The sequence below is a fragment of the Cryptomeria japonica genome, chromosome 6 (assembly GCF_030272615.1).
Source record: "Cryptomeria japonica chromosome 6, Sugi_1.0, whole genome shotgun sequence".
Taxonomy (NCBI): Eukaryota; Viridiplantae; Streptophyta; class Pinopsida; order Cupressales; family Cupressaceae; genus Cryptomeria; species Cryptomeria japonica.
In genome coordinates, this window is record NC_081410.1 from 274,437,852 (window position 1) to 274,455,233 (window position 17,382).

Sequence of the window (17,382 nt, forward strand, 5' to 3'; positions counted from 1 at the left end):
AGATTTTACCCGGAAATTGGAATTTCTAGTTCACTAGATTGGCGTAGACAGTCTCTGTTGCAACTTGCATTCCTCAATCTAGTAGTTGTTTCTAAATCTCCCTCGATTTACAGGTTTGTCCAAGAAATGAAAGGCGATTATGATTTACAAGTCTCTTATTTTGAAAACTCTAAAAAGTAGAAAAGTAAAACCTAAAGGGCAAAATATCTAGAATCATGTTGTAATTTTATTAATTACTATTAATAACTATTCGATGCCGAAGGAAAAAACATTCATTACTTCAGTATAAATTCTGAGGATATTAAGAATCATGTTGTAATTTTATTAATTGTTATTAATAACTATCGATGCCGAAGGACAAAACATTCACTACTTCAATATAAATTATGAGGACATTAAATGTAATACGTTCAATTTCGGGCGAAGTTCTCCCAAATGTGTTCACTTCCCACATTCGGGCCGAAATCCACCCTAAGCCATTGATCTGAGGGACCAAGGTACCTGTTGTGACTTTACGGGTCTGTTTTTTAAGTCTGTTTAATAATTTTAGACTTCCGCCCGAAAAAGTGTTTTATAGAGTTAGTTATATTTAATTAAATTTAAAATGTTTCAATTATGGGTGAAGTTCCCCCAAATGTGTTCACTTCCCACATTCAGGCCGAAATCCACCCTAAGTCGTTTATCTTTGCTCATCCAACGGACGAGGGACCAAGGTACTTGTTGTGACTTTACGGGTCTGTTTTTTAAGTTTGTTTAATACTTTTAAACTTCCGCCCGAAAAAGTGCTTTAATGACTTAATTATATTTAATTAAATTTAAAATGTTTCAATTCCGGGCAAAGTTCTCCCAAATGTGTTCACTTCCCACATTCGGGCCAAATTCCACCCTAAGCCGTTGATCTTTGCTCATCCAACGAACGATGGTACCTGTTGTTAGTTGTCGTGGGTCCCATGACTTCAGCCAGTTTTCAGGCACATCACCATACTCGTGTCACTTTTTCGGACAAAGTTCTCAGAAATCTGTTCACTTCCCACATTCACCCCGAAATCCACCCTAAGTCGTTGATCTTTGTTCATCTGACGGTTGATGGTACCTGTTTTAAGATGTAGTGGGTCCCACGACTTTTGCCATTTTTCTAGCACGTCACCATAATCGTGTCACTTTTTGGGTTTGATTTGTAGTCTATTTAATCATTTTAAACCTCCACTCGAAAAATAATTAAATATAATTTAGTCTATAGACTTAATTATATTTAATTACATTTAAAATGTCCAATTCCGTGTGAAGTTCTCAGAAAGGTGTTCACTTCCCACATTCGGACCAAAATCCACCCTAGCCGTTGATCTTTGTTCATCCAACGGTCGATGGTACATGTTTGAAGATGTAGTGGGTCCCATGACTTCTACCATTTTTCTGGCACGTCACCATACTCGTGTCACTTTTCCGGTTTGATTTTTAGTCTATTTAATCATTTTAAACCTCTGCCCGAAAAAAGATTTATAGACTTAATTATATTTAATTAAATTTAAAATGTCCAAGTCCGAACGAAGTTCTCAAAAAGGTGTTCACTTCCCACATTCGGGCCGAAATCCACCCTAGTCGTTGATCTTTGTTCATCCAACGGTCGATGGTACCTGTTTTAAGATGAAGTGGGTCCCACGACTTCTGCCATTTTTTTGGCACGTCACCATACTCGTGTTACTTTTCGAGTTTGTTTTTAAAGTCTTTTTAATCATTTTAAAATTCCGCCCGAAAAAGAGATTTATAGTCTATAGAGTATAGACTTAATTCTATTTAATTAAATTTTAATGTTCAATTCCGGGCAATAGTTTGAGATAACTATTAAATATAATGTTAATATTATTTGTAATGTTAATATTATTTGCCTGCTTGCTATAAGTTGTGGGCAAATTTTGTATCTTGAAACTTTTGAATTAATAGAATAAAAAAACCTTTACCGATAAACTTTTGTATCTTGATACTTTTGAAATTTTGTATTTTGAATGACTATATAGTATATATTTATAAAATTATAATCAACCATAATCAATGTACAAATAATTAATGGAACGAATTTTTTTTTTTATAGCATTACATAAAAAAGATCACGGTATTAAATTTATTTCCATTGTTTAACAAATAATTGAAATAGCGTAGCTCATATACAAAAAGCATTTGAAAAAAATTAATTAATAAAAATGAAATAGAATTATAGAAAGCATTTTTATATCCATAAGACTGTAAGAGGCAAACTGAAACAAACTGCAATTTGAAAACTTATCATTAATATTTATGCTTTTGAAATTTGCAATTTTTTCGTCAGAGACTTGAGTCCCCCAAAAACTTAAAAGCCAAAATGAGTGAGCCACTGGCACTCAGCCTATTAGGGTTTAAGGACATAGGAAAAAAAAACTACAGGGGGGCGGGGCTAGGGCACAGGTAGTGGAATTGTTTACAATTTTACCCTAAGAATCTGGCCCTCCTTCCATGTAGAATTCTTCAGATAGCATAAGCTGAGAGAATTCTTCAAGCCACATGTAGTTTGGAAAGTCGTCCAGGAGGAACCATTTCCGAAGGAAGTCCCTGCCAATCCGCGCCCATTTTCTATGACGCGTCAGTTGTTCCACATTTAGGTTTAGGAGAAACGGTTGCCTGGCCACTAACAATGTTTGGTTAGGGAGGAGAAGCTTGGATAAATCACTCGCCCAAGGGATCCCCACCCCTACTTCTGCAAGAACGACAAGAGTAATGTCATCTCCGAGGAAGTCTTCCTTAAAAACCTTCCTCAACAGCATCAGCATATCCACCTTGTCTCCTCCCAAGTCCAAAAGAGACGCTAAGAAGCGAGATGTAAGGTCCGTGTTAACACAGTACCTATTTTCATTTCGCAGAAATTCTCTGCCCAACACCATCTGCACAGCCTCATTGGTGAACGACCCAACCTCGTTGCAGACTGATTGGAGGGTTGGGTCTCTAACGGAGCCTAGAAAGGCCCTCTGGTCCTCTACAGAAATGCTTCTCAAGCGGATGGGAGTGTCCATCTTGAGAAAATAGATTAACAAATTAAACAACCTGAGCAGTGAACCTATAAACCTAAAATACCGTGAGCTCTGACGATTTATCTACCAAAGGCAAAGGCTAATTGAAGATGAAAGAAGCAGAGATCATATATAAATTGTTGAATCTCTTGATTGTAATAATTACTTTTTTAACAGTATTAACTGCTATAAAAAAATTTAAATCTTTCATATCTCTGCAAATCTTTCCCATAAATGCACGAGTGTGAGAAATTGGAAACAGCTATGAACCAGTACCAAATTGGCAAGTATCACATTAGAAGTCGTGGGGACAGAGTGGATTGCCATAAGTGAATAGATATATATTAAATGAACAAAATTATCGATCGTGTTTCGTGACATTTGATACGTGTCTATTGAATCCAATTCCATTCCGGGCACTTTCTGGTGAGCTATGTTCTCCTCGAAAAATTGGGCCGAAATAAAACTTCAACCATTGATCTACGATCATCGAACGGTTTAAAATCATTGATAGATTTTAGGTATGTGTCACCCTTCACGTGTCAAAGAGGCCTCGCTTATTGATACATCATGCAGAGTCCAGACTCAATGTATTATGTGATGTGATGTGCCTTGTCTTTTAATGACAATGAGTTTATGAAATCGCTAATGAATTATATATTGTACCATAAATAACAAAATATTCACCAAAACAAATTAAATAATTTTCAAGCGGTGGATAAAAATCGCCAATACATTTAAATAATTTTCAAGCGGTGGATAAAAATCACCAATACATTTAAATAATTTTCAAGCGGTGGATAAAAATCGCCAATACATTTAAATAATTTTTCCTTCGAAGTAAAATTTTTCGCTCATACAATTATATATTTGTTCCTTTTAACAATAATTATTCGCCTCCCACAATAAATATTTTCCCCATAGAACAAGGTATTATTCGCCAGAAATTTATGGCATTTTCGTACCCTAGAAAAAAATCGCCAATACAAAATAATTTTTTCCTCATTTTAAAAAAAAAATTCGCCATCGATATGAAAATTTCCCCTCGAAAATAATGTCTGATTTGCCAGGATTTTACACAGTTGCCCGGGGGGGTTTCTTAAAGTTATCACTGGAGAGTGTGTGATTTTAATACCCTATTTGCTTAAAAAATGGTGGTAGAAAGTGATGTTGCCAAGATCTATCTCTTTTCAAATATGTATGCCAATAAAGGATTATATCAACAATTCAATTGATTTGGTCAAAACACATTTGGGGATAAAAGATATGGTTATCTTGCCCTTCAAACACCCCCCTTCATAGAGGAAGTATGATCATATAGAGGTTTGTTCAAATTCGGATGAAATAATACAAACATTGATATTTTCTAAACAACCTATAGCTATGTTCACTAAACCAAAAAAGGACTACTTTAGATCTACTTTTTGTCTCAATAGCATACAATGGTGTGCAAACCTAAAGTTACGAAAGTCCTCAAATGATCTGGAACAAATGGCTGATGCTTTGATGAAATCAGTTGGTTCTCAAATTTTTTATGAAATTGCGAAAGAAATTTTGAATAAACAAGAAGAGATCTTGCATATTCAAACTTATACTCAACCAAATTCTCAAGAGCAAAATCAACAAGAAGTCTTCTTCCCGAATGTGCAAGATGATAAAAATAATTTTTAGGAAGATTTTAAGATTCAACAAGATACAAATTTTGATTTCTCACAAACTTTGTCAATCTCCTAGTCCCCTGCTTCCCAATTGCAGGTTCAACAATCAACAAAAAGGAGAGGAAGGAAATCAAAGGTTGTTAAAGTTAAGGAGGAAATAGAGGCTAATATCCAAACAACACTAGATGGAAAATTTTCTTATAACAAGAGACCAAGGAGGGCTTGTTTCTCTCCTTGAGTACAATGAAGATCATCTCATGGAATGTTACAGGATTGATTGCCTCTGACAAGAGAAAACGGGTTAAGCAGCAGCTTGACTTGTTAAGAGAAGATATTATCTTGTTACAGGAAACAAAAACATCCCAAGATATTTTCCAAGCAACAATTCAAAAATGGCATAATTGGAAATCTACGCGTCTCAGCTCAAGGTGTCTTTGGAGGTTTGATAACATTATGGAATCCAAAGAAGTTGATAGCAGAACTAGTAAATGAAGGTAGCAATTGGCAGATGTTTAGTATTAAATGTTTTGATATCTCATTTAAAATGATTAATGTTTATGGGCCCACACCTACACATGAGAAAAAGAGACTTTGGGATACCTTATCTACAATCATTCAGCAACTTACAGATCAAAGTTTTATCCTTGGTGGAGACTTTAATGCAGTTGTCTCCCCTCAAGAGAAAAAAGGTAGAATATGCCTGCCCCAAAAGACCATTGATGATTTTGCTTTCTTCATATCTGATAATGAACTTAAATATATAATTCCAAAAATGGTCACTACACATGGACAAATAGAAGGGCAATTTTTTTACAGATAGCAAAAATATTAGACAGGTTTCTCATCTCACAGAATTGGTTGCTTCAAAATTACAATTTTCAATCAGCTATTCTGCCTTTTGTGTTTAGATCATTATGTTGTCTCCTTAAGTATTTCAAAAAATTCTACCTCTCCTCATCATCGACCTTCTTTTAAATTTAAGAGAATGTGGCTCGGGCACCCACACTTCCTTCCTCTCTTGCACCAATGGTGGGTAAGTGCTCCCCAACAATATGGCACAAAAATGTTCAAGTTTTTTTTAAAATTGCAGTATGTTAAATCTCAAATTAAAGTGTGGAACGTGCAATCCTTTCAAAATATATTCTTTGAAAAAGAAAAATTTGCAAAAGAGCTATCAAAGATACATGATCATATTATTCAACATGGATTGGACTCAACAACTTTTGAAAAAAAAATTGCAAACATCTTGGGAAGAGCTGAGTAAAAGGGAAGACATTTGCTGGCGCCAAAAGTCTAAAGAGTTATAGTTAAAGGAAGGGGACGTAAATACCAAGTATTTTCATACTTTTTCTAGAGCTAAACATGCAACATCATCATTTTTCTCTATTAAAGATGTTGTTACAGATACAAAACTTACAAATGCAAAGGAAATTGAGGACGAAGGGGTTAAGTTTTTTTAAAATTTATTAGCACCACCCCTTTCATTTACATCGAATATGAATGAACAAGATTTTTTAAATGTTATTCTATCAGTCATTACTCAATAAGAAAATGAGGATCTTATGAAGCCTTTCACTATAGAAGAAGTTAAGAATGTGGTATTCTCCTTGGCCCCAGATAAAGCACCAGGCCCTAATGGGTTTACTACCCTATTTTTTTTAAATGTTGGGATCTGATAAGTACAGATTTGCTAGAAGCACTATAAGAATCAAGAATTAGTGCCTCGGTCTTGAAAATTTTCAATGTTACAAATATTCCAATTTTGCCAAAAGTCAAAGAGCCAAAGACATTTGCTAAGTTTGGGCCTATCTCTCTGTGCAATACAATAGACAAGATCCTCACAAAGGCTATATATATAAGATTACAATAGTTAATTCCTAAAATTATCTCTCTAGAACAAGGAGGTTTTGTGCCAGGGAGAGAAACTATTGAGGGGCACTAGTTGCACATGAACTTCTTCATTTGGTCCATTCATCTCATTGTCATCATTTATTGTCAAACTTGACATGATGAAAGCTTATGACAGAGTAGATTGGATTTTTCTATTAAAAGTTCTTCATAAGTTTGGGTTCTCTGCTAAATGGTGTAAATGGATTAAGGTATGTATTTCAGGAGCAGATCTATCAATTATCATAAATGGGGTTCCAACAAGGTTCTTTACATCTACTCGAGTAAGACAAGGAGATCCATTATCTCCTTTTTTATTCAATATCATGGGAAAAGCATTCAATAGATTAGTTAAATCCAACAATGCATTGGGCACGTGACAAGGCATTTGTATTCCAACTACTTCTATTTCTATTACACATACTTTGTTTGCAGATGTTACTCTTTTGTATGACAAATCTTCTATATCGGATTATACTCAAATGAAGAAATCCTTGGACTTATATACATTTGTATTTGGTCAGAAGGTAAATGCACAAAAATTAGAGGTATACATTTTCAATACAAGACTTGTTATTAAAAGAAAGATCATTAAAATTTTGGGATTTAAGCTAGAGGAACTGCCATGTACATACTTAGGTATCCCCTTTTTAATGGGCTCAAATAAGACATCATACAGGTAGACTGTTATTCAAAGACTAAAAGATAGAGTGTCAACCTGGAAAGCAAGATGCCTTTCCCTTTCAGGTTGCATCATTCTCATCAAAAATTTCCTTGTTTCCATTCCTAATTATTACAACTCTATGCTTAAAGCTCCTAAGTCTATGATTCTCCAGCTTGAGAAAATCTTCAGGACCTTTCTATGGAAAGGGAATTTGTCAGAGGAAAAGAAGATCCCATTAATCTCCCCAAAAAACATGTCTTTTGGAAAGAAAATAGGAGGAGTAGGGTTACATGATTTGTCAAACATAAATAAAGCTTTTAGTGGGAAATTAATATGGAAAATGTATACAAAACCAAGTGCAAAATGGTGCCAAATAATGCAAGAAAAATATTTGGATTCATCTAACCCCTTAGAATCTTAACTATTTCTAATCCTCTGGATGGATCAACTATGTGGAATTTCATGATTTCTTCGAGGGATGTGGTAACATCATACATTTCTTGGCAAGTGTATAATGGAGAAGCAATTCATTTTTGGAATGATTCATGGAATGGTCATCCTCCTCTAGCTCATATTCAACAGTTACAACCAACCATCCCTATATTTATTCATAATTGGGATTCCAATCTAATTGATTATGTGAATGCTATAGAGTAACATTCAAGGAGAGTTATTTGAAAAGATATTTTAGATATCCCTGTTGAGGATAGTCACAAGAATCTTTTACAGACTATCTTATCTTAGAGGACTACTTTCTTATCAAACAAGGCAGATAAAGTCATATGGGCTCCCTCCAAGGATGGCATCTTCTTAGTTAAAAATGGGTATACAACAATTCATCATTTGGAGAATCAACAACAAACACAAAGAGCATATTCCTTCTGCTGGAACAACACAATCATGCCAAAGGAAGGGTGTTTTTTCTTGGTTAGCTCTCTAAAAAAAGATCTTTCCAAGTGACAAATTAACTAAATTACAAACTACTCAACCTTTCAATTGTGTTTTATGTGATCAAGAAAAAGAGACAATTGATCATCTACTTCTTAACTGTTCATTTGCTCAACAATGTTGGCAAAATCTCATTTAGAAACTGGATATTTCTATGCCACTCCCAAATACAATATGGGAATTATTTCAATCATGGCCTATTATTTTTAAATCTTCCCTTTTCTCTAGTATTTGTGAGATCATTCCAGCTAAAATTGTGTGGTCCATTTGGTGGGAGTGCAACTTTCACCTATTGATAAAGTGATTGAAATTTTAGAAAACTCTATTTCAAAATTAGTAAATGTTTATGCACAGAAACACAATAATTGCAGTTCGCTCTTTACTGCTTGGATTGGTTCTATAGTCAAAAAATGGAAGAAGATTTCAATGCCACCCAGTGGTAATTTGTCAATGCCACTCATACTAAAAGTTGATAGGTCTCTCATTAGCTGGCAACCTCCTCAGCAAAATTTTGTTAAATTAAATTTTGATGGCTCATCATGGGGTAACCCAAGGGATTCAGGGGCTGGTGTTTGTATCCGAGATCACTTGGATGAATTGAAAGGTTTCAAATCATTTGCTTTGCCTTCAGGAACAAGTAATATGGCAGGACAATCTTTTCTTTATGGTTTATTACTTGCCAAGAAATTGGGTTTCTCAAAGGTTCACTTAGAAGGAGACTCCCAAATAGTTATAAATGCTTGCAAATATAGAAAATCTTTCAGCTGGAAAGTTAAATATATATTCAGTCAAGTTTGGGCCCTTTCGGATATGTTCGAAGACTACCATTTATCTCACATATTCAAAGAAGGAAATAAATTAGTGGACATTTTGGCAAACATGGGTTGTGATAAACTAGAGGTAGACTCACTGGAAGGAGGTAATGTCATAAAAAATTATCCACACTTACTTCAAATTGTTAACAAGGAAAAATTTAACAAGGCATGATGTTTAGCTCTCATACCCAAAACTCAAGGTGTTGATTCTTTGGACAAATTTAGACCTATTAGCCTCTGCAATTCTTTTTACAAGATAATTTCCAAGGTTCTTACCTCTAGAATCTTGTATGTCCTTCCCGCCTTAATTAAACACCAGCAAAATGGCTTTGTTCCTAGAAGACAAATTCTTGACTCTATTATTACGGTCCATGAGAACATTCATTCTCTTGTTAGAGCAAAGAAACAGGGTTTCATCCTAAAGCTTGATCTCTCCAAAGCCTATGACAGTGTTGACTGGTCTTTACTTCAAAAAGTCCTCACTTCTTTTGGTTTTTCCTCCAGAGTTGTCGACCTCCTCTCTTAGCTTACCACCTCTGCTGCTTTCGATGTTCTTGTCAATGGTTCTCCCTCAACTTTTTTCCAAGCTTCTAGAGGTTTAAGGCAAGGGGATCCTATCTCCCCCATCCTCTTCATCATTATGGCAGAATGCTTTGGAAGGACTATGGAAAAAATGGTGTTGCAAGGCTCCTTTAAGGGCCTCCAACCATCTTCTGCTGACCTTATCTGTTCCCACCAACATTTTGTTGATGATACTATTATTATGGGGGAATCAAGTATTTATGAAGCTAAAGTCTTGAAGAGCATCCTATGTAAATTTGCCTTTGCTTCTGGTCAGCTTATCAATTGGGCTAAAAGTGAAGTTTTTTCATTAATACTCCTGAGAGAAGACAACAGAGGATCAGCAGAATCCTGGAGTGTAGGATTGCTGATCTTCCTGCTACCTACCTTGGTCTCCCCATGGGCATTGCACCTCCTGATCCCTTCGGGAGTTCTCTTGTGGACAAATTTCATAAAAAACTTGCAGGTTGGAAAGGAGCCCTCTTAGGTCAAGCTGGCAAGCTCCAACTCCTTAAGGCTAGTCTTCAAAGTATTCTGATTTATGCTCTAAGTCTTTTCAGAATTCCAGTTAAGTATGTTGATGCAATCGAGAAAATTCAAAGAAGATTCCTATGGTCTGGGGTTGAGGATAAGCAAATAATGTCTTTGGTGGCTTGGGACCAGGTCTGTAGGTCGAAAAGCAAAGGTGGGCTGGGCCTCAGAAGGATTCATACCCTACGAAGTTCTCTTGTCCAAACAAGTCTGGAGAATGTTTCATTCAGACTCTAAATGGTGTAAAATTTGGTGAAGTAAGTACTCTCTTCTATCCTCCTCTCTCTCCTCTTTTATCCATTTGGACCTTAGTATTAATGGATCCCACATATGGAACCATGCTCTAAATGTAAAGAAGATATAGCCAAAGGACTGATCTGGAAACTAGGAAATGGTAGGAAAGTTAAATTCTGGGAGGATCCTTGGATTTTTTATAAACCCTTGAATGATATCAATGAATGGGCCCCCTATGCTCCCTCTTGTATTAGAACTTTTGGCTCCTTAGTTGTTGAGTATTGGGTTGGTAATGAATGGCAGAACATTGAAAGAATCCACCCTAGCCTTTCTAAGCTCAAGATCCATCTGTCTGCAGTATGGCTGAATAAAGAAGAAGACTCCCTGATTTGGAAACATGATCCTAAAGGTACTTTATCTATTTCCTCTATGTATTGTGTCCTTTCTCCCCCCCCCCCCTCTCAACCAACCCTTACTGGTCTAAAGCCTGGATTAAGGGTCTCGCCCCCAAAATCAATCTTTTCTTCTAGACCAGCCTCCAAAATAAGATTCTAACCCTTGACAACCTCAAAGGCAGAGGCTTTGCCCTCCCTAATAGATGTGTATTGTGCCTTCAAGAGGAAGAGTCTGTGGACCACCTTGCTCTCCACTGTTCCTTCTCAGCCTCTGTTTGGGAAAGTTTTCTCAAGAGTTTTAGTATGGCCTGGGTGTTTCCGAATAACATCAGTGACCTGTTCTCCTCTTGGAATATTAAATGGACTAACTCTTTTTTGTGATGTTTGTGGCAGCTCTCTCTTCCTCACATCTTGTGGGGACTATGGAAAGAAAGAAATATCCGAATCTTCAGGGATGTCTCCCTTAATCAGGATATTATGTTCCAAAAAATTCAATGGTTGATTCAGGAAAATATAAGGATCATTGAGGGTCCTTGTTACTCAAACAACTCACTGGAATCAACCATCTCGAGGGTATGGAATATGAAGATTACTGATGGTCCTAACAACCACAATAAAAGGCTTGAAGCTAAATGGCAAACCCCTCCTCAAGGTTGGTTCAAAGTTAATTTTGACGGTGCTGCCAAAGGTAACCCTGGTCCTTCAGGTTGTGGAGCTATACTGAGAGATGACAGAGGAATTTTCAAGGAAATGGTTGCTATCCCTATTGGAACCCAAACCAACCCTAAAGCTGAAGCAATGGAAGCTCTTCAAGGCATTCTCCTAGCTAAAAAGTGGAATTGCCCCTATCTATGGATTGAAGGGGATTCAAATAATATTATAAAGTGTCTTAAGGGGACTTCAAAACCTTCATGGTCAATTCACAACATAATCACCTCTGCTATTGATCTTATTAGCACCTTTAAAAATTGCCATATATCCCACATCTACCGAGAGGCCAACGACTCTGCTGACTGGGCTGCCAATGCGACGGTTAAAAGTGAGGAAATTACCACGTGGATGGGTGAACGCGGACTCCTCGAAGACATCAGACAAATCATTAGCAATGAGAGATATAGAAGCACTCCAAAGATTCTTGATGGACAGGATAATTATGAAAAGTACTAATGTGAGTACTTCGAGTTACTATAATAATGAGAATATCACTCATTCTAACATCAATGCCATTAACTCTCACGCTTTAAGGGTAACTATTATAGTTCCGAAAAGCTCTTTGGTTTATCTACTCTGCAAGCTTCAAAATTTGATCGTGGGCAGCGACAACATGGGTGGAAACAGGAGGAGATATGAACTAAGTAGTTGTAAAGAATGGAAACAGAAGGAAGAGGTTTGGGGTATACTGCAGTAGGGTGGTCTCTCGAACTTCATGGAGAGACTCCATGGTCGAGATGGTATGGTTACCAGTCTTTTCTACAAGAACTGGAAGAAGGGCATGTTAAAAATGGGCGATCAAATGGTTGAAATCGATGAAGACTTAATTGCTCAAGCTACAGGCCTCACAAGGGAAGGCTGCAACTTCTACAGAGATAGGAAGGTTACCAGGGAAGCTATTGAAAGGTACCCAGAAATGAAGAAAGAGAAAAAACTACTGGTAAAGTTGAGCAAAACCTACTACCCGCCCAGGGCTTTTGCCAAACCCTGGAGGGAAATCCTCTTTGTTTTAATGTGTTATACCACTCTAGATGGTAGGTTTACAAAAGTTTATGGTTATCACTTTGTTTTGTTAAACCACTTTAGGCACAATGATAAGGTTAATTTCCCTTATTTCCTGCTTTGCTCGATGAATGCATCCCTCAAGGCCTATAAGGAGAATCCTCTGGGTGATTTTGTTATGCACCAAGGCCTAATGGTCCTAATTTGTGACCATTTAAAAGCCAACCAAATAGCTCGGATGCAGCCCTCCGTGGACTCTGAGGAAGAGATGTTTGATTCTGCCTTTTCTGAGGAGGAGGAATCCGACAGTGACTCTTCAACTGACACAGAGGATAGCACTGATGTCTCAGAGTATGAAAGTGGGAAGAAGAGGAAATACAGTAAAACAAGACCCTCTTCCTCTAATGGCAAAAAGCCAAAAAGCAGACCCCTGATCAGCATCTCTTCGAAAGAGGAGTACTCAGATGACTCTGAAAAGGAGAACCCTAAAGGGTTGCCAAAGAAGAAAACAAAAGACCATACCCAGACCAGGAAAAAGCACAAGAAGAAAGAGGAGACTGGTAAGGACCCAGCAGCCGACAAGCAAGCTAAGGCCCTGGAAGCTGATCGGAGTCTGGAAAAGGAGACCATGGAAGAGACTCTTAGCGCAGCTGATACAATTTCTGCCCTCCACATCCCTAAAGAGGAACAGGTTACCCCTGGAAAAGTTGCCCCCCCATCTGGTCCTCCTCTTGAGGGTTTGCATGGTTTCATGGAAACTATGGAGTGGCTCATTAATGGCTACAAGAAAAATGAGGATGAAAACAAAAAACTCTGCAACAAAGTCTTGATCCTGGAAACCATTAATACTGGGGAAGGGAACAATATGGTCAACTATATTGAGGATCTGAAAAACACCATTGCCAAAGCTGAAGACATCAGAGATTCTTTTAACCCCAGGTTTGAAAAGATTGAGAAGGATTTGCTGGAAAGGAAGAGCCTTGCTGACACTAGCGATAAAACCCTCTTGGATACCATAACCAAAATTGGTAAAATTGAGGAGTGTCTGAAGAACATTGTTGAACAGAGCCTAAGTATCCTGAAGATCTCAGCTAACAACACCCACACCCTCATCAGCAAACTGGATGAAGAAAAGGAAATCCAGGACATAGACCTGGAAGCTGAAGGAACAGGGGAAGCTCAAGGTCCCAGAACCTACACTAGAGGCAAGAGGAAGGAAAAGAAATCAAACAAGGATCTAGAAGAACTAAAAGTTGTTGGGGCCACCTACGACGAGCTGGTGATTAAGGCGGACAATTTGCTGAAGAAAATTACTGTGTAGTGCCTTCTCTGTTTCTTTGTTGTTTTTTGTTGTTAAGCTGTTCTTTCTGTCTGCTGGTCTTTTGGCCAGTCTTTTTGTATGCGGACTTTAAAGCACTGTTCTTTTTAGTGCTTTTTCTCTATCTTTGTTGTAAAAGTTTCGGGTCTTGAAAACCTATTTTTTAATTAATCAGAACAAGGCATGATGTTTAATCATTCATATCACTTTAAATAATTTAATAGTAATTAATATTCAGCAAGGCAAGTTGATATAGATTTTAATGGTTTTCATATGGTCACATGTGTGAATGGCCAATTCAAATTGAAAAAGAGGCTAAATTGTGGAGTTTATTGCACGATTTAATCATACCTCATGTGATAACAAAGCATTCAGAATGTGTGATTAGTACCATTTGTGATAAAATCATATGGCTTGGCAGGCAATAATGAGTTTTTAAGTTCCAAAAAATAGGTGGTTGCCTTGGTCGTCGCGTACTCATAACAATTTCCCAATTTAAATGTGGTTTTGACTCATTCATATCAAAGAACAAAAGGATTGCATGTGCTTTGTGGTAACAATGCTTCATCAAATGCAACAAGGGTCCTCTTCATCAGACGAAGGAGAAATTCAAACAGCTCGTTGGTGTCCGGGCTGTCGCTTGGCTCATATGGAGTACATGCCATGGAATTATAGGGTGGGTATTCTAGTTGCAGATTTGGAAAGGCCATTTACAAAATAAATTTCGAATGACAATTTAGGGCAAGTCTTCAATGTTCATTGCTACCAATGGAGGAAAAGTGTAAAAAGGATAATTGGTGATGAAATATTGTTTCCACGGGCAAGAAGACTCATCTTCCCTTCTCAATTACTTTCAATCTTTCTGTCTAATGCCCTAGACTTGTTGCAATCATTGTCTTCTCTTGAATTTATAGTTAGCAAGGTTGTTAGAGATGAATTTCTTCCTAGTAACAAACTTCTTCTTGCAGTCCAATGTTATGACCTCTGGAAAGGGCAAGCACATATTAGGGGTCTCTTTCCCCGTCACTTTCTCCTAATTGGCATTCTTATATATCAGTCTATGATAAAATTAAGCACTCTTTAGAAATGCAAAGTTTTAGATACATTTAGAAAGCCTTAGATAGCCATAACAGGGTGCTCGAGCAAGACATGACAGAAAGAATTCAGAAAAAGGTCAATGCATTGCTAATCTTGTTAAGTCATGATCATGTACAAAATGTTCCTCCTCCTCAATAGTCTCCATTTGCTCAAGGTTCAGGTGCCCATGTCAACACACAACCTCCATCCATAGACCTTAATGCTCCACCAAGGATGGCAAATACATACATTATAAACGCCACAACAAGTACATCACAATTGCCATCTGCACAATAAATTGGGGTGCCTCAAGTACAACAAGATGAAAATGAGGTCGACCCACAAGCCATGGAGGAATGAAAATACTTGGGAAAAATTTAAAATTTTGCTGATATTATGGTATATTTTACAGATATTTGGGTTATCTCTCTGCGACTATGTTTGTTCGGTTTTGTCTTCCAGATGTTTGTAGGTGACTATCCAATGATATGCAGCTTCAACTATTAGAAGGGGTTGGGCATTTTGTTATGTAACTATTTGAAAATTTTGTATTGTATAATTAATGATCATGCTAAAACAAGTAAATTTTGGTATTGTACAAAGAAAATGTTAAATTAGTAGTTAGGCTAGTAGTAGAAAATGTTATGGATAATTTTAGGAAGATATTTGATCTAATCCGAGCAATAACTGAAGGTTTTCTTTTTGGTTCTTTCTTGTCGGTGTGCTCTTTGAACCAGATTTTGTAAACTTATATTATATTAATACATATTAGTGGCTTGCCACTTTTGCTTAAAATAAATAAATAATAAAATAATTATTAAAATAAATTAGGATATTTAAAAAAATTAAACATATAATTTATGATTGAAAATTTTTAAATATATAAATTCAAAAATAACTATACTTATTAAAAACTTCCTATTATTTATTTATTTATTTATGCATTCTTTAAAGTAATGTAATAATATTATTAAAATTTTGATATAATATATATCTTAAAATCACATAGTCATATATTGTGTATGTTATAATATAATAACTATTAAACAAAATTTTCAACCATTCTTTTGAATAAGTTGCAACTTCTCCAATGGTGTATGTTTTTGATTGAAAAAGTAGCGGAAACCAGGGCACTGACCCTTTACATAGTAAGAACTATAAACAACACTAGAAACAACACTAAAAAGCAGTCTTTCAAAAATAAAAAACCATCGAAGAGTTTAACAACAAAACACAAGTAACAACCCCAACCATAACAAAAGACCAGAAAAAAGACCTATGGGGCCGACTTGCGAACCCCAGTCATGTCAATGACTTTGTTCCAGCCATCATACAAGAATTTGTAAAGCTCCCGAGCTGCATCCTTATCAGCTTCATCCACCGCAATACGCTCTCGCAGAAGGGAGAGAGTCAACGACAAGTTGTGCAACACTTGCAAGTAGAACTTGTTTATGCTAACCATCTGTTTGTCACGAACATCCATCTTGCGCTTGAGCTTCTTGATCTCCTCTTTGAGAGCCTTGGCCTCTAGGATTGGGCCCATGTTATCAATTTGATTCAGAAGCTCCCAGACTTCACTGTTAATGCCCTGTATCTGTTCCAAGGTAGGGTTCCCCTTAGAAACCCCTTCCTCATCCCTATGAACATCCTTATGCTCCACCTATTTATGCAAACTCACATCCCCACATTTCTCTTTATGACCCATGTTAGTCACCTCATCCTTAGCCACATCATCCCTAGGAACAGTCACAGTCTGAGCTCCAGAAGTGTTCAGATCCACCATTTTCATTATTTCATCAGGGTCCACTAGGTTGATTTGGCCAATAGGTTCCTTGTTAGACTTTAAATTCTCTACACCAATAGGGGGCCGATAATAACCCTCATCTACCCCATGCATAGAGACCTTAATAGCCTCTTCACTAGCCAGGTCATACAAAATAGTACCTTCCCTACCCTCCACGCAATCCTCCTCAGAGGACCCTTTGGAAGCTAGCCTTCGGGACCTCCTTCTGCCCTCAGCTTTAGGGGTAGGGTTCTTGTCATCCAGGTTGTTCAAGGAAGAATTGTCAATGACAATTCTCTTGCGTTTAGCAGGGGATTTGCCTTTACTCTTGGTAGGAGTAGGTTTCCTATCTTTCCCGATAGGAGTAGGAGTAGGTTTCTTATCTTTCCAATGATGTATGTTATATATTATGTATGTTGTAGTATTAAAATTAAAAATAAGAACAATTTTTAAACAAAAAATTCAACATATAATTTATTATTAAAAATTTAAAAATATATTTATAAAAATAAAGCATTTTTTTAATTATTAATAAGTGTTATCAAAAGGGGATAGCTCCCATACATTCATTTCTCCAAGAAGACACGTAGATAACATAGCATCTACACTAGACCTAGTTCCCTAGATATTGGAGGATAATTGCCAGATTTTCCTCAATTTCCACCACATGAGCCGCTACGATCGCAGAGAGCCAGTTGTCCATTGACTTCAGCATCCTTCTAAATGGAGCCATATTCTGATTCATGACTCCAACTCTGTA